This window comes from Ursus arctos, unplaced genomic scaffold, assembly GCF_023065955.2.
Source record: "Ursus arctos isolate Adak ecotype North America unplaced genomic scaffold, UrsArc2.0 scaffold_5, whole genome shotgun sequence".
NCBI classification, from domain to species: domain Eukaryota; kingdom Metazoa; phylum Chordata; class Mammalia; order Carnivora; family Ursidae; genus Ursus; species Ursus arctos.
In genome coordinates this window covers 75074680-75093860 of record NW_026623067.1, presented here as the reverse complement: position 1 = coordinate 75093860, position 19181 = coordinate 75074680, and the positions used below count along the sequence as shown (strand labels likewise).

At 38.2% G+C, this 19181-nt stretch overlaps 1 protein-coding gene and 1 long non-coding RNA gene across 4 annotated transcripts in view; one reads left to right on the top strand and one right to left on the bottom strand.

The window, feature by feature from the left end:
* Positions 1 to 19181, top strand: part of KIAA0825 (KIAA0825 ortholog) — a 376584-nt gene that overhangs the window by 289008 nt on the left and 68395 nt on the right. The window lies entirely within an intron of this gene.
* On the bottom strand, positions 819 to 19083 carry LOC130542809 (uncharacterized). The gene is made up of 2 exons (XR_008957655.1): positions 1602 to 19083; positions 819 to 1500 (listed from the first exon to the last, which is right to left on the bottom strand). It is a non-coding gene; the product is annotated as an uncharacterized LOC130542809 (long non-coding RNA).

The window sequence follows — 19181 nt, the reverse complement described above, 5'->3', positions numbered from 1 at the left end:
AACAGAAGCAGTTTATACTGACAGCTTAAATATCTTTATCTAGCATACGGTTGCACTATAAAAAATCACTGGGTGACTTTTTAAATCTCCCACATGTAAAAAACCAAGAGTTGTACAATAATGAATAAAGTTATATATCTAAGACATCAACAGAAAAGTTGTGTTTTATTAGCATTCTTTGTTAATTTCATTTTGCTCTGTTTTGCTGTTTTTGTTTAATTGGCACAGACAGATGGATATAAGCTTTTAAAAATACTGCACAACTTAATTGTTGATATTAATTCCTCAGAGTGGCAGGAAACAATTGATTTTTGCAGTATATTTAATGAGTGTGATTTCTCTGGTAGGTTTATGTCTTAAGCTGAATAGAAAACATTAATCTGTACCTCAGGTAGTTATGCTGTAGTAAAGGTTAATTATTCAGGTAAATCAATTTGTGCATCACTATATTAATATGAGCGCTATTTGGAAGAATGGCAGGAATTACAATAATATCCACAGTTGCTAGCTTACGTGAGTTTTCAAGTGTATTTCCTTCCTTAGAATAGTAGCAGGTAATTCTTTACACATTATTTTGTTAGTCACAACTCTGTTCACAAAATGAGGTTCCTCGTAAATGGCTCCTCTTTCCTGGAGATGTCGAGTCTTTTGTCCTAGGCTTATCCGTAGATGCTGTGCTGCTGTAAAATGTTCTCTGTGGCTTTTGTTGATGAACTAATGTTGAATCCCTAGTAGTTACCTCACAAATGCAAATTAATTGAAGAAAGTAAATGCCTCTTCAGTTTGGCGAATAATGCACTCAGGTTCAAAATACATTCAGTCTAGATATATTTCATATATTTATTTATGAGAATTAAAAAAAATAAGTATAGAGTTATTTAGCATTTAAGTAAGTAAAGCATGAAATTTAGAACTGTCTTCAGTTACGTAAAGCACCAATACTGAAACAGCCACTTAGATTTCCATATTTAGACGACTTCAGCATACAGCTTAAAATATTTTACACTCAGCCTGATTTGTAGCTTTTTCCTGGATGTTTTATGTAAACATACTGTGTATAATTATGCAGATAATTTTATGCAATATTAATTGTGCTAAGAGTGCAGTGTAAGTTGCTTAATTCAGTAATTCGTTTACATTTTAATGATTCTAATAGCGTAAGATTACCAAATCAAATTGAAATATCTCTGACCATTATACTATATTGTGTGAAGAGTTCAGTTATATTGTCTTATATTTTTCAGAATATGCTTATCACATCTTTTTATTGACAACCAAAAAAAATCTTAAAATACCCATATTGAAAAAGTTGAAAACCATTTTCAATGCATTTTTTTTAACCCAAACTTAAATACACTTAAAGAATGGTGCTCCAAAGCCTTGACACATCAGGTATCAGATTGTAAAGTATGTTAGTATCTGTTTTCAGCGCGTGATTTGAGCTGGCCTGCATCTTTGAAATGAAGTTGATGGGATATATTACCTTTTTTTGCAGGCAACCTGTACCAAAAAAAAAAAAAAAATGCATTTAATTTATTCCTCTTTAATGTAGGAAGAATAATTCAAGGTGTTTATTATGGGAAGCGAGGGAATATACTAACTTTTACATGTAAAGATAACATCTGAAGCCACTCTCCGACAAATCTCAGGTTCGCATTTCTTTCTTATTTCTTTCATCATGTACAGATTTAATATCATCAGGAATAAATCTAAATTGTTTGCTTCTTTCCTCCTAATTCCGGAAGCAATGTAAGAGCCTAGAGAGGTTTGAAGTGACAGGATTACAAGCAGTCTTTTGCATACATGGCCTTTAGGGATAAGCGGCTACCTTGCATCTAATAAACAAGAAAGTGAATTCGTTGAATAATGAATTAAGTGGCATACGTTGTGATAACAAGGAGCAAATGTAACTTCAGACGGATGGTATTTGCTTTGTGTGGGGTTATCTGAGAGGGCTGATGCTCCGCCAAGGGAGACTGGAAAAAGGCTCATTATATTAAGATGTTCTTTTACAGAACACAGTCTAAAATGATCTTGCAGTTTCTTCCCCCCGTTTGCTGAGCTCCTTTGTGTGCTTCTATCAAATCAACCACCTCCACCAGGGGGATAACTAGGATTCTTTCAGACTGTTGAGTGTTGTTTAAAATGAAAATTCCTAGAGAGTTTTAGATGGGTCACCCAACAATTAAATAGAGATGTCTAATTGGTTCATTCACGTTAGGGTCAGCCGCTGGTTACGGAATAAAAGGTTGTGGTGCCCCATTGCATAGTTCCGAACCAAATTAAATGATTAATCTACTCTTTGCTTCAATGTCGCTTCACGGGGATTCCTAACCTGCCATACTGAATAAAACAGAACGACTGCTTTACATTTTCATTATGGAAAATTATATTTTAAATTGCAAATGCTCTGCTATTTAGCTTGCATTGCGTATCTCGTTGGACATGTAGGAATGTCTTCAACAGTCAGTGCTTATAAATTGTTTTGTTAATTTCTGGTTGTGGCTGGAAACGATGAAACCACCAAGAAGGATGATTCGCATGCAGTAACCAACTCTAGGCAGAACCAACCGGACCATGGAAAGTGAAGTCGAGACTAAGGGGGCCACTCTCTTTGACCCTTAAATTCAGAAGATATAATTAAATAAGTAGGTTACAAGAGGCTTTATAATCTAACATGAGCTCCCAGTTAATTCAACTAAGGTTATTTTCAGGATCACAGTTCCTGTAAGGGGTCAGAGTCCTAGTTTTTATGACCTTTTATAATCATTTTAATTTTTTTGTTGTTGTATTTAGCTATTCTAGATTGAATATTAGCTTTGTGAAAAAATTATGGCTGCATTCAGCTTTCTAATAAAGTGTTTAATAATGACTTAATTATATCCTATTACCAACAAGCACAGTTGCAGTAAAAAATTACCATATTTTCTTAGAAATTATTCTATGAGATGTTTTCTGTCAACATTTTTTAAAAGATTTATTTATTTCTTTTAGAGAGAGAGTATGCATGAGCGGGGGGTGGGGTAGAAGACGAGGGAGAGAGAGAGAGAGAATCTCAAGCCGACTCCACACCAAGTACAGAGCCCAGTCCTGAGCTCGATCCCACAACCCCGAGGTCATGACCTGAGCCAAAACCAAGAGTTGAATGCTTAATTGACTGAGCCACCCAGGTGCCCCTCTGTCAACATTTTAATATATGTCTACTTTTCACTTTTACTTAAAAACTTTTAAGATATGAGATCCATAGCAGATTTAACTCTAATAGCTGGTTGACCTTTAGAATGTAGTATGATTCGTAAAGATAAATCACTTAATAATCATAACTGAATGAGTGTTCCACTTTTGATGCATTGCATTAGATGGCATTTTGAATTTCATTATTGGTTCGTTCTTGTCTTTGGATTCATGCATGTGGATTAGCTAAGTCTGTTGGAACATAAATACTTGAAGATCAGCGAAGCTTTTTGACAAATTAGAAATATTTTGTAAATAGTTTAGTTTGTTCATTTATTCAGCAGAAACATATTTAGCGGACACCTACTATGTACCAAGTACTGTTTGAGGAGTCATATGAACAAGAGGAAGTGAACGAGATAAAGTCACTTCTCTTGTGGAGTTTATATCCCGGTGCATGGAAGCAAGACAGTACATAAATCCATAAGTAAATTAGCGAGGACATAACAGGGAAGTAATGGAAAGAAAGCAAAATAATATTCAGAAAATGACATAAAAAGGAGCTTCTTTAGATAGAGTTGTCAGGGAAAACTTCTTTGAGGAGGAAGCTTTTTTGCTGAGACCTTAGCCATGAGAAGAGCATTTCAAGCAGAGAGAATAGCAAGTGCCGGAGCCCTGGGGTAGAATGAGCCAGGCATAGGCATTTGTAAGAAACTGAGAGCAGCAAGATTGCTTCATGGCCACACAACCTGGGTAGTGACACAGGGTTCCATGCTTAGAAGGGCTCAGTTTAATGCTCTCCTGTCACCATCTTGAAATTCTTAATAATATTTAAACAAGGTCTTGTGTTGTCCCTGCCAATTATCTAGCCGGTCCTAGAAAGAAAACTAATAGAGTATGTGCAGGGGGGTGTAGGGGGGGATGGGTGGGAGGTGGGAGTGTGTTCATTGGGGGGAGGGGCAGGTGTGCATAAAAAATAAGGCCAGTAATTGATATTTCTGAGTGTGTGGTACTGGCATCAGTATAGTTTATGAAAGATTAGTTGCACTTTACACTATAGCCATTTCTGTCTGCAATGTAGAAAATGGAAATGCTGTTTTTGTTCTATATTTAGCCAAATCCTCACATACAGATAAATTTCTCAAGGGTAATGTTGGTCTCTTTTGTGTATTGTATACTTCACAGCACCGTGTGATTAGATATTCCACAAATACTAATTGCAGCTAAAAGGAATTTGCCTTCTCCTTAAACCAAAAGGGTTTCCTTGGGGAAAAAAAAAAAAACCAAGGCATTTAGTGATCACACTTGAATTCTTGTTTCCTTCCCACAGTTACACTGTGATACCAAATCTGCATGACCAGTTAACAATGAGGTCAAGTCATATGAAATCACCGATAATCAACCATTTTTTGACCTAGAAAGTGGCAATTTCAATGGTTTGTAGCGTACTGAAATTGCAGCCTTATTTCAGAACGTACTACAGAGATCTTACAACCCCTGTAACTCCTGCAGTGTTTATTTAACAGAGGGAAGCACATCCGGCACAGGGCTGTTATTAGTGCAACCCGCTGCGCTCTGCTGTCAGGCCTGTGCCCGTGGGCCTCCTTAGAGGTGAAGCCCCAGGGCAGCAGAGCCTTTCTGCCAGGCGGCAACCCCCCACCCCAGTCACGGAGCCTACTGCCTCACAGCCACTTGCGGCCACAATCTGCATTAGAGCGGGTGGTGAGCTGCCAGGAATTACTGTGTGATGGCCCGAGTCCAGGCCGTCGTTCAGAGCTGCAACAGGTTCCAGAGCTTTGGCCGAGGCCGTTCCTTTCCTCACTGCTCACCCTTCCTGGAGACCAATCTGTTTACGTTTGTTGATGGCCCTGCTGGTTTACCCAATGATTACAGGCACAGTGTCATTCCAGGGTCACGTGATAGAATCTGGCCAGCAGGGGTTTGTGTCATTTCAGGATTTCTCTGGTCAGGACAGAGAGGTGATTTTATAATTACAGCTGACAAATTCTCAAAATATATTCTATAATGAGAATCTTTTGTGGTTCGCTTCTTAACTTTTCTTTGGGGAAGGTTATTGATTTTAAATAATCATTATCTGGTTGCTTCTTACCTGTTATTCTTTTGCATTTTGGCAAAACACTAAAATCCAGTAGTTCATGGTTCTTCCACTCGCATCTTCCAGTTCTGGCATTTTATTGCTTTCTTTGGTTTTCGAAAATCTCCTACACATTGATCCACGCTCAAACATTTTGAAACTATCTGCACTTTTTTTGAGTCAGCAGTGGAATTATAAGGTATGTTCTTAGTAGCTTACCAAAAATGCTTTCCTCAACTACTTGTTCTGTTCTCTGCTACAGAGGACTTGTCTGAACCTTTCGTGCTGTTTTATTACCAACCAAAAGTTGCATGTTCTATGATGGATTACAATGGGTACATAAATATTGGGGAAAATTATAAATAGCATGCTAGCCTTGCGTGTTCCAAGACAACTTTTAGAGACAAAGTGCACCTAATCCAAAGAAGTAACTCTCTAATGATGGGAATTTCAGCAACTATGGCAGGTGAATGGAAAGTTGTTTTGGGTTTTTGGGGCTTTTTGGTTTCTTGTTTGTTTTTTTGAGTCAGGGTCCATTCAGGAGCCCCCCCTGTGTTCCACAAATTAAGAAACTGCATGCATTTGCCACCGTTCTCTACCTCAAGAACAAGCCGTCTTATTTAACTATGAAGATGGCGGAAATAAAGATGGGGAAAATGAAGAGGCGAGGAAGATAAAGACAGATAGGAGAGGAGGGGAGAAACAGACCAGAGGAAATGATCAAATTCCTTCTAAACTGTGTTTCTGCCACTTCTTAGAATCAATGACCTCTTTCTTCTACAGCCAGCCTTCCCCAGTTGAGGCGGCATGACACTATATGGAAGGGGCACGGACTGTGGTGTCTCAGAGTTTTGGGTTTGAATCTTGGTTTTGCTACTTGCTAACTGTGTGACCTTGGGCAAGTCACTTAAACTCTCTGAGCCTCAGTTTTGCTCCGATATAAAAACATTAATACTTCACTTACAGAACAGGTATGGGGATTTTGTGAGATAACTAACATTTGCCATACACATCTGTTATGTTGAAGTGATCATCAAAATGGCAAAGTTCTACTGGGGTACTTATGAATGAAGAAGACAGTTACTGTAAAAATAAAGTAATAAGTATGGAACATTTTTCAAGTTCAAGAGAATTGCTATGGAGTTTCATTTACTTATTTACTATTTGCATCCCACCTGCCGCCCTCGTCCCTGAAACCCCATTCAGGTGTGGTGAATTAGCCGGAGGGAAGGAGTAGAGGGGGCTTGGTTTGCTCTAATAAGCTTGTCAGTGCTAATACTCTGTGACAAAAGAAATTTTTAACCTCTTTCACAACATGATAGAAATTGTTGCTCTGGGAATCTCACTTCTGAGACTAGACACTTCATACACAGGACAGAGAAGCTCTGGTCCACCCTGCCACTTAGGAAAATACTTTGCTGTAATTCTTCCTTTCAGAAGGAGAAAAAGTAGCTCACTGTTATTATGATAACCTTATACTTTGTCCCATCAAAACAATAAAATGCTGAAAATTGTTCCCCGGGACTGTTTTTTTATATATGGGAGAAAATCTGATTGTTGAACTGAAATACAATTATTTTGACATTATTCACTCAGTTTCTCTAAAGCTTGGGCTTTCCAAACAGAAGACTGATTATAAATCTGTGTTGGTCACACTGAAACCTTTTTAAAGGACTGGCTGACTTGGGAAGTTGCTGAGTCAGAACTTCTCGGCAGCCATCTAATAAGAGTTTAAGGGGGAGCAGTAAAAATTTTCCCTGCCTCCCCTTCTCCCAAAAGCCAATGGGAAGAGTTGTGGTTTCTCAAGACTTCTTTAATACTCAAGGATGGATCCATGAAGGTAGAAATTGTATTTACCACCATATGTGATAGACTGTCATTTCAGTCATACATTAGTCACGTCAAGTTTTAGACTTTTCTCTATCTCTGTATCCTGCCCATAGAGGTAGCTTAACCCCTCATGCTAACTCTGACTCAGAGGTTGGATTGTACCCTGGAAAGATGAAAATATTCGTAGCTAGAGAGAGACATGTCAATGAACAGACTAGGTCGAGCCATTTAGACTGTCCTCACAAAGTAAAAAAGAAAGAAAATCGGTTCAAATTAGCTTTCTCTTCAAACCTTAGAATCTGACATTTTATTGTGATTGCTCTACTCAGAAATTCTACTTAAAGCACGTTTTTGTTTTAAACCATTCATTTCTCAACCAAAGTCTGGATACATCCAACCAGAACAAGTGTTTGCTGAGGGAATTATTAAAAATTTGGAGGTGATTTTCAGTTATGAGACTCATTTCGGCATGGTAATTGTGACTGCTCTAAAGGATATTTTCATTAGATACCTTGCAAAACACTGCCTCGTTATCTTGGAATACATTTCTAGAATGCAAAAATGGGAAGGCAAGCCATGTGCATGGTACTTCCACTCTGCATTTTATCCTTAATCGAGGGACTTTTTAGCCTTTGGCCTTCAATTGCCTTAAATGTGAGGGAGAAAAGAGACCAGTGTTTCATTTGAAAGGTAATTTCCAATGTTAATCAGCTTTGAACAACTAGTAAGTTATGGCTTCAACATCTTTCATGACAAAGCACTTAGTTTTCAGTTTACAGATACTAAGATTAGTCTGCATCCTACTCTTGAACATCTAATTGTTTGATAAGGGATGTTAAATGCATGGATAAGTACTCAACATAGGTATAAATCTCTAGATAATCATGATTGTGTCGAGGTGTATATAAAGTAAGGATACATTGTAGACAGTGTTAATATGATTTCATATTAATTGGAGGGGCGAGGTATTTAAAATGTACTCCCTATAATTTGTCAGGCACTTTATGTTATTTATCTCCTATATTCCTCATATTTTTTTTTTCTGTGAGCTAGTTAACTATTTTTATATTGAATGAAACTGAGGCTCAGAAAAGTGACTTGCCCGAGGTCACCTGGTTAGCAAGTGGCAAAACCAAGATTCAAACTCAAACTGCAATATCTTGAAGTGTGTGCTTCCACACAGCATAGGGCTGCCTTCATCAGGTAGGGCTGGCTGTAGAATACAGATGTCATTGATCCTCAGAAGTGGCAGAAGTACAGTTTGGAAGGAGGGAAAATTCTTCCTGGTACATAAAAATAGATTTGGCCAATAGCAAGGACAGTTGCAAGACAAATGGCATGGTTTCTGTGGCAGACCAGGAAGATTATCCAGAGAGCTTTGTGGATTAACCAAGAAAAAGAACGCTAGGAAGCTTAGCGAAATACCCCTGGAGAGGCAAACACACAGCAAATGCTGCAAGACAATTTGTAATTAATAGCTAAGTTGGTAAAATCTCTAAATGCTTCATTTAGATGAGAGAGAGATCTTTGAGGACTAAGTTAGTCAGAAAGTCTGTGGCAGAGGCAAGCTTCTTAAACTTACAAGGATGGAAGATGGCTAGCAATAGGGCAGATGTTTCTAGATGTGTGGGGCAGGGAAGGGAGTGATCAACATGAGGAAAGATACAAGGCCAGGACGAATGGCCTCCTTGAGAGTTTGTGGACCCGGGAGGACCATAATTGAAGTGTTAGAGGATAAATGATACATTTTAGGGGAAGATGAGGTGGTACAATTCAGAGGAGAGGAGATGATTTGGAAGCACTCCGAAAGCTGGAAAAGAGGGGCCGATGTCCCAGTAGAGGGAGAATGTGAATCACCCTCTGTTTGGGGAGTGATATAATTTGGTAGTATTTAGTCAGTCTAGGAGATCCATGATAGACCGCTTTCAGAAGTGTTATTCAGGAAGCCTTCTGGTAGGGGGTGACAATAATTCAGGGAATTATGCATTCATTCTGATGGTCCTTTCTCACCACCTAGAAGTAGATCAAGGAACATTCTGAAACCCCTCTAGGGAATGACAAGCTACACTTGCGAGGTCTTGCTGTGGATCAGGCACTGCTAAGCCTTTTATTTTCAGCTAATCTTAACAATCATCTATGAGGTATAGAAACTTTTAACTGCCCGACTTCGCATTAAAAAAAGAGAAAATGAAGAGAAAAAGGGCTAGGATACCACCACGGGCAGCATGACTCCAGAGTGATCAGCCCAGAATTGGATGCCCAGGCCCACCACCTGGGAAAGTATGTAAATGGAGTTTTAAGGACCTCAGGAACACCAAAGGCAATTAAAATGCTTCTCTCTCAACACACAGATGTTACAACAAATACTTTTAACTCCTTGCTGCGTGCAATCATATATATACACTGGCATTGTTCTAAGTATGTTACGTGCGTTATTTCATTTAACTTCACACCCTATGGAGTAATAGTATCTCTGATTTTAGAGGAGAAACTGAGGCTTCAGTTGGTTATATAATTTCCCACAGTCACACAGCTACTCAGTGGCAGAGGTAGGAATTCGACCACGTTGTGATAAGGGAGATAGGAAAATGCTTAAGAGACTTGAAGAAGTAAGAAATAACGTGTGGGTGAAGTAATTAAAAACATGTGCAAAGAGGTTGCACTTGAACTGAGATTTAAAGGCTGGGTAGGACGGCAGAGGGTATTTCAGGCTGCAGGCAGGTGGCCAGAGTGGGAGGTGTGTTGGAAAGACTTGAGGTAGAGAAACCACTCATGTTTGGCTCTCAGAGAGCTGTTGAATAAATGAACTGGTGCATGCATGAATGTATGAATGAATCAGGAGGGACTACAAAAGCACAGTGACAGTCATAATTGAAGGGAAAATAACAGACATGGTAAAGGTGGACTGGGTAGGGCTTAGCAACCGATGGAGGATTTTGGTAAAAGGGAACCAGTGCGGGCACCTGGGTGGCTCAGTCAGTTAAGTGTCTGACTTCAGCTCAGGTCATGATCTCGGGGTCCTGAGATTGAGCTCCACATTGGACTCCCTGCTCAGCGAGGAGTCTGCTCTCCCTCTCCCTCTGCTTCTCCCCCTGGTCTTTCTCTCTCTCTCAAATAAATGAAATCTTTTTAAAAAACGGGGATGGGGAACCAGTGGGAGAGAAGGTCTAGGCTTGGACAACTTGGATCTGAAATGGCAGATACATTTTGAAAAGTTCCTCAAAGAATGGGAAATGACATCTAGAATTTGGAAGTAAGTTCATTATATACACCTGTCAATTAACTTAGCCACTAATATTGCAAAGAATTAATCCTAAGGGAAAAAATTATAATTTTGGAAACACTTTTTGGCCATGTGAAATTTTATACAACACTACTTTTGCCTATAAGGGAGTTACATATTTAAAAAGAGAAGAAGGTCAGGAGTGACAAAGTAAAATGATAAATTGACTGGCAACAAAAATACTGTCTCATTTCAGGAGAAGGTTCAGTGTTTGCACATGTTTACCAGCTGCCTTCCATGAAGTAGTTTTGGGATTATATACCAAGCGAATGAGATTTAGCAAAGATGAGTGGCGACCAGGCCAATTTGTGCATTTCCCTTAAATGCTGCAGTTCTGGGAAACTGATTTACATTGAGGAGAAATTTGAGGTAATGTTCTGGGAATGTGAGACCAAAATTTCCAGTCTGTCAAAGTCTTTAAGAGAATTGAGAAAGTTGTACTTAGAATGTAATTATTAGGGTGACCTCTTTTGAACTCCCCAAATATAGGAAGGGTTTTTGATTTTGGTTTTTAAATGCTTAAATGCTTTACACCATCTATTGGAAAAAGAAACACAAAAAGATGATGATTTCATTCAAAAATAATCTGTTCATTCATGAAGTGGATGGAACCATTTTGTAGCAGGTAGCTCTCCTTAAATACCTCACCATCCCACAGTGTAAGAAAGAACCGCGTCCACACTAGTTAGGATACAAATGTCTGGGAAAATGAGAACGAGAGGGAACTTCTGGCAAAGTAAAGCTATCGGTTGATACAGATTGGGGGGTTTTGATCCTGTCATGATGTGAAGGCTTTAGATGTTAATGATGACTATGTAAAACAGTCCAGTATGGAAGCATCTAAGATAACATTCTTGTAAATTTTTGGCCAGGAACCTAAAACTTGCTTCAGTCTGTGGCTGCATTTTTTTGTGCCAAATCAGAAGGCACTTTGCTGGCTTTTTTTTTATAGAAGGGCCAAATGAGATAGATTGGAATATGTACTTTGAACAGCTAGGCAGAGTCTCAGGAAGTTTGCCAAACAAGATTTCCAAATAAAATGTTTGGGAAAGAAAACAGGGATGGACTTTGCAGATGCTGGATGGGTTCCACCAGCCATCTGTGCAAAGAGTTACTTGGTATCACATGAGCCGAGAGCTATGAAGTGGCACAAAACTATCAGCAATAACTTCATTGTTAAACGGGCTCATTTATTTACCCAGCAGCCCTCTCCTCACCAAGATAAAGTATCTGCATTTCCTTGAGAAACAATAATGATGACCAAAATTATTTAAGCATAAAGGAATTTCAGCAATTGAACTATTACCTCAGTGCTAATGCATTAGCAGTCAAAGAAGGCAGATTAATTTACTTACGGTGAGCTAAGTGCATTCTTGGCTCGCAAAGGGGAATCATTTGCTCACTTAAGCCAGAGATCCCATTTTTGACGGCAAATGTCACTGCCTGGATTTCCCTTTGACAGTCTGGCAACCCCGCACCCCTGTTATAGTATCCATTTATTTGTCTTATTTTCAGCCAGATTAATCCATTCTGTTTTGACAAGAAGACTGATGGGTAATTGATAACTGTGATAGACACAAACAGAAGAGTTGGATGCTGAATAATTCAGCACTTTTCAGTATCAATAAGAGAACAGGTTGAAGAATTTGTGTCTCTATTTACACTTAAACTAAACTAAGTCAGCCCAGACATTTATGCTGCCAGTCTATCAGAAAACCAAACAGTGTACATTCGGTTTCCACCCGACAAAATGTTTTATAAGCTTGTAACAATATGTGTGAAGCTGCCAGAATAATAAATAGGTACAGCAGCCCATGCATGCTAATGTTATGTTGTAAGCAGTTTTGTTGACAAGTGCTAATACTTCTTTCATACTATCATCAAAAGCAGCTAATACAACAGCCATTATTTGCTGGCTTTCCAAGCAAGACATGATGGATTGTGACCTTAATATGGGTTAGCCGAGTTTTGAAAGTTAAACAACTTGCAATAAATCATAGAATTATTACAATGCAGTTTAATTGGTTAAGGACTGTTTATTTCCTAAACAGGGTGAAAAATTTCTGTTTCGGCACTTTTAATTTGCAAAGTGCATTTTCATTATGAATGGCAGTTTAATATTCTGCTCTTTTGTCATGCAAAATATGCAACACGCAGGCAATCTATTAATTGGACAAAAATGCATTGCAAGCGTAAATTATCCTTTATATCATCACTTGTGAGCTTTTACATCTATTAAATGTGTTAAATGGAACATAGTTAAAGACTGTACAACTTGCAGGCTACTTCTGAAATTTAAGGGAAGCTTCAAGATGATTTTAATGACCTTTATTTTTGGCAAAATAAAGTAATTAGGTAATTGTAAATATAAAGGGCAATTTAAAGAGTTACTGTTTCCTTAAGGCATAGGTGCATCTGTTTTATTGATTCAGCAGGAAACAGACATTAGCGCTGGTTCATACTGATATGTCTTGAGAAATGGAATCCACCCTCGTGTATTTACTTCTTTCTTTGCTACGGTATAATTTCCGAGCAGAAATTTCCATTGGCAAATGTGTAGAAAAAGGTGAGTAAGGCAGTAGCAAACTGATACTGTAGCATAGCTCAGCATAACTGAGTAGCCGCCTCCATATGCTTTGGTTCAATGATGTGCCTTTGCATGGGGCTATTTAGAGCACAGAAACAGTAACAAAATACTTTGTACTAGGAATGTTGATATGACATATGCTCGATTTTAAGAATGCCAGATCTCTCAATGTGTTCCTGTAAGACTGCCTTAAAATGCATGCAACCTATTCAATTACACACAGCTCTGAGCCCATTTCTCATATTTATTGACACCTGGGCACACCTTTCAGAAATGTAAGGCTTCCACTGACTTCCAACATTATCCATAGGTTGGCCCAGTGGAAGCAGGGATAGTTTTGGGCTGTCGCTTCAAGTCTCCTTTAAAGATATCGATTGTCTGAAATACAAACTGAAAGTTGAAAGTATACTTTGGATAGACATTCTATTCATTTTTCCTAGAGTTAAAAAGTGTGAATGTGAGAATGTGCATTCTGTTGTTTGAAAAGAAAAACTAAGGAACAGTTTTTTTTTCCATTTAAATCATTCACAAAAGCAGTACGTTAAAATAAACTGTCTAGAAAAATGATAAAGAAGGTGGAACCCAAAAGTTGTGCTGTTATGTGATGTTATGTGGTATGCACAATAGTGCTTCAGATTGTTGGAAATTTCATTCTAAAAAAAAAGACAAAACTAGTTATGGAACTTTAATCTTGAAGTAGTGTCTATCATATCCCCTGCCATTTAAATGCCATGCTTACCCAAGCTATGCAGTGTCTCTGCCTCCGAAAAAAGAGATGGGGAAAAGGGAGCCAGGGAGGCGGAGGGAGGGAGAAAGAACGAGAGGTTAGGAGAGAGGGTGGGGAGAGGGTCAGGGAGAGACTGCTGATTGTACTTTTTGCTGTCACTCCTAATGAAACGCTAAGGCAAGACTATACTGCCCAATAAGTAATATGGAATTATTCGTATTAATTATATTAAGTATCACAAAACACTCATTTTAATAATGATTCAATGTTTTAGCTTTATTTTCTAGTTTTTATAGATTGGAAAATTTATAGCCATCATTTAGAAAATATAGGTGAATATAACCCAAATTGTTAACTTAGGAAGCCATAGGGAGTTGAATTGATTACACCACTTCTTGGGGCGCTCTTCAAAGTCATAAATAAATGGGCAAAATCTGTATCCTGTGTAAGGATTGGAAGATTTCCTGAAAGCTCAGATACATAAAATTGGACATACAGAACGATAAACTTAAGCATTTTGTTGATCTTTTTTAGTTATCCCTTTCAACTGGCTTTTCACCATATTTTATTATGAAAAGTTTGAAATGCATAGAACAGTTGAAATGATTTTATAATAAATACCCATATCCCTATATACAGAATCACTTTGATCCTGCCATTTTAATATGCTCAACTTTTCACAAATCTACCTACCTACCCATCTTTCTACCCATGCATATCAATTCATCTTATTTTTTGGTGCTTTTCAAAGTCAGATGCAACCATTAGTATACTTCTCCCTAATACTCCAGTGTGCATATCATTAACTAGAGGGCAAATTTTGTTTATTCCTTTTCTTCTTTTGAGGGCACATTTACACACAATGACGTGCACAGATCTTAAGTGTAGCACTGGGCGATTTTCAACAAACTATTAGTGAGTTCCAGCAATGTTGATGAACCCCATGAGGTGTCAACATGAAATAAGGTTCGGTGAATATAGAAGACTTAGAAGCCCTGTCTTCAGACTGCTCACCATTGCTAGGATGAGCTAATCTACAGGGCCTGCTCCTTGAGACACTGACCTCTTCAGGTCTCATTTATTCTGTTTCACTAGGATGGGTAGTTGATGTATTAGGGCTCCACCAACAGTTACTGTACTATCTGTTGAATACTTGTCGGATGCAAAGCATCTGATCAAGTGCAGTGGACAGCACAGAGGCCAAGATATGGGGTCCATCAAGGAGCATTTGGTAAAATTGTGTGCTACACACCTAAAGTGGAATAATACAAGATTGCATATGTGTACAAGCCAAGTGAGTAAGAGAGGGAATTTCAGGAAGTTCAGCAGAAGGAGTGTTTAGGAAGGCTCCCTCGACTCTATCTCCACAGCATCCATCTATGAGCAACCAGAGTGACCATTCAAAAAGTAAATCAGATCCTGTCATTCCCCTTGCTTAAAATCCCTCCATGATTTTCCAGCATACTTAAAAAAAAATGGCAGACTCCATGAGGCCCTGTGTGACTTGGCTACCCTCCCACCTCTGGGCCTCTCTTCTCACTGCCCATGTCCTGTTTGCTAGCCTTCTTTTCCTCACACGCATCAAGCCTTGCACCCCCATCGCCGCTTCTCAAGGCTTACCCCTTCTCATCATTCAGGTCTCAGGCCAGACATCCCCACTGCAAGGTTTTCTCTGCCCAAAGAAAACCACCCATACTCCCACAGCCAGCTGCCCAAAGCCAGCAGGTATTTGGTGAAGAAGGAGACCTGCCTACCTTGTTGGACCCTCATGGAAAATGAGTTTTCACAGTTTGCGTGGAAGATTACTGGAGGGACACTGGAATGAAATTAGCAGTAAACTAGGAAAGAAAGAGCCAAAGAAAAGAAAAAATAAAGTATAAATTAGACTTAATGAATATAAATATGTAGATGGAAAGGGAAAAATCTAAGAGAACTCCAAGACGCTCAAATTTAGAAACTAGAAGGGAAACAAGCTCCAGGAGAAAACACCAATACTGATAACAGACTGTTCTCGGAATACTTACGATACAACATTTGTATACAGGCAGGAGAGAGAAATGAACTCCTCAGAAGTTTATTTTAGTACTGGAAACAAGCAGGACAATTTTACAGGCCTACCTAAAACTTTGCTGCAATGAAAGTAGTAATATGAATGAGATCAGAAAAAAAACGTCAAACTACTCTTTCCCATGAGTGACTATATTAGTAACTATATTTGTTTTTTGCAAGTCCGATATTATTTGACCATTGAAACCTGAATTTAGAAATACACAAAAATTCTTTAAAAAAAAAAAAAGGGGGGGGGGCGCCTGGGTGGCACAGCGGTTAAGCGTCTGCCTTCAGCTCAGGGCGTGATCCTGGCGTTATGGGATCGAGCCCCACATCAGGCTCTTCTGCTATGAGCCAGCTTCTTCCTCTCCCACTCCCCCTGCTTGTGTTCCCTCTCTCGCTGGCTGTCTCTGTCTCTGTCAAATAAATAAATAAAATCTTTAAAAAAAAAAAAAAGAAATACACAAAAATAAGATTTGCAATAAGAAAATGTGAGTTGAGTGTGGCAGCGACTGGTGATGGGTCAAAGGCATCTGAGATTATATACAGACAGTCCCCAATTTATGATAGTTTGACTTAACAATTTTGGGGCTTTCCTGATGGTGCGAAAGCAATACACATGCAGTAAAAACTCGCACTTGGAAGTTTGATCTTTTCGCAGGCTAGCGCTAGGGGTACACTACTCTCTCCTGATGCCGGGCATTGGGCCCCAGCTCCCAGTCAGCCATACGAGCACAAGGGTGTAAACAACGGATACAACCATTCTGAACTCATATAGCCATTTCATTTTTGACTTTCAGGGTAGTGCTCAAGAGATTACATGAGATATGTAACACTTTATTACAAAATAGACTTTGTGTTAGATGGTTTTGCCCAACTGCAGGTTAATGTGAGTGTTCTGAGCACATTTAGGGTAGGATAGACTAAGCTACGACGTTCAGTAGGTTAGGTTCATTAAATGCATTTTCAACTTAAAATAGCTTCAACTTATGATGGGTTTATGGGTTTATTGGGACATAACCCTATCTTACATGGAGGAAGAGCAACACTGGAATGTCCTGAAGGGTTGCAATGTATAGGAGCGTCGGAGTCTGATGACAGAGATGACATCTATATTAGGCAGTGTTTCTTTCTTAATGATACAGCATTTTTTTTCCTTTAGTGTGTTCACCACATCAGGAATATATCTACAGGTTAAAACTCATGTGGGATTTTTCAGTTAAAGTACACCTGTGGATTTTAAACCTTTATAGAGTTTAACTTGGACTGGCTTTGTATATATTGTGTAATTTTTCCCCCATGATAACCTGAGAGCTAGACATTGCCCTTACATACAGATGAAGAAACCGAGGCTCAGTGATTTTCTTTTCTCAAGTTTTTAGCAAAGCCTACTAAGTAGTAGTTATTACTTTTGTTTCTTGAGAATTGAAACAGAGTATTATCACTGGAGAAAATTATTGGAATCCTCATATTCCTCCACCCTGCCCCAAACGCACCCCCTCCTCCCACAACCCATTCAGTATTTCATCAGCCCTGTAACTACCATGAAAAATTATATTCAGTCTTGGGGCAAGGAAGATACAGACTTTTTTTTTTTAAATAGATCTTTCAAAAAATGTTACCAGCGTGCTGACATCTTCATAAAAATTAGGGATCCTTGAGGTGTCAAATTGACTAACGCACAAACACTTGAAGAAGCTCAATATCCAGGAATGAGAGACAAACTTAAATACCTATCTTGTGTTTTCGTAGGTGTGACCTACTCCCTTGAAAAGGCCATTTCAATCTCAAATTTCCATTACTGTTTATCATCCAAAAAATATTGTTCAGTAATGCCTCATTGCTATACAAGAGTTGTGCCAATATTTCTCAGGCAACCTTGTCCATTTGAGTTATAGTACATGCTAGTTAGGTACAGTAGAAATAAGTTTAAACTGCTGAAGACTTTGGATCTTTTCAAAACTGTTCTTAAATGCTGTAGAAGAGAATAATCATAATAACATGCTAATTTGTAGGTTCCCTATTTTTATGTTCCTTGTTCTTGTCTCTACTGTGGCCTTAGGCAGAATTCTGTCATTTATCAAAATCACTTCTGTGTTCAAAACCCCATTTTTCAGTATTGAAAATATACAATTTTGAAAGTTAAAATAATATTTCCTATGCAGGCTTTTAGTCCATACTAGCCTAACCTACTACCTGTTAATACATTTTTAAAACTATTTTATTATACCTTGATCCCTAATTACTTTACACAGAAAGTAAATGAATTTAAGATATGGGAAAAATTCCTTTTTTTGAGTTATACAAAGATCATGTCTAAAGTAAGAAATAGATCTGTGTGATTTTTTTTCATCGCAACTATGGAATCTCTCACAACTTTTTTGTAAATTGCAATTCCGTTACTCTTCATTCCCCAAGGATGGAAAGAATGCACTTTATTTTTCTTTGGAAAAATAAACGCCCTGAGTTGGTAAAAATACCAATTACAAGAGTGTCTACCCTAAAAGTCAAATTCATTTTATTATTGCAAGTTATCAAAGGCTTCCAGGCAGGCATATAAAACCTGAAAAACAGTGGATGAATCTATCATATTACATTAAAATCTCTCCATAAAAAAACTAAACCCAAACAGTTTATCAGTAAGGGAATGCCATGCCACCTCAGAAGTCAATACAAATAAGGCTTTATTAAAACATAACTAAAACGAAGTTCTACGAGAATCCTCAATGGAAATTGTTGGGCTTCAGATTCAAATGTGGAGAGTAAAAATATATCAGCTGACCTAAATTTCCTTTAAGTTGTTCCATGAACAACAACTGGAATTACACTAAGAAAGAAAATACAGCCTCACAAAGTTGTATGTGAAACATAACTGCATCTCAAGTTAGATAAGTCTCTGCTTTCATAACAGAAAGTCATACTCCAATATCTATCCATCCTACTAAGTTCCTTCGACCATTTGCCTTAACAATTCGTGCACCTTCTGAAGTCACTCCCTGCAATTCTATGTAGCTGCCATGAGTTGGCGATGCCGATCATTTTCTTTGTCTTCACTGATCCTTTATTGCTTGTCCTATCATGGATTCTTCTTTTCAGGGTAGTTCTCTATTTTTCCCTGAAGCAACTCACATGTTCACTTATGCAAAATTCAAAGGATGTGCTCAAATTTTGGAAATCAGGCTGTAGTCTAGATAAAATAGTTATGCAGACGCATACAGTTGTATCATTTTGGCTATAACTCTTCCCATTTTTAATCAGATAAATGATTGTTACTGTATCCCATCTGAAAGCTGATGTTCTACATTATCATGTGAAAAGCCTACAAAATATATCCTGAAATGAATGCTCCAAATATATGAATAATCTGTAATTGAACATTTATCTATTATTTAATTTTTTAATTTTATATTTTTAATATTTTAATGTTTTATTTAAA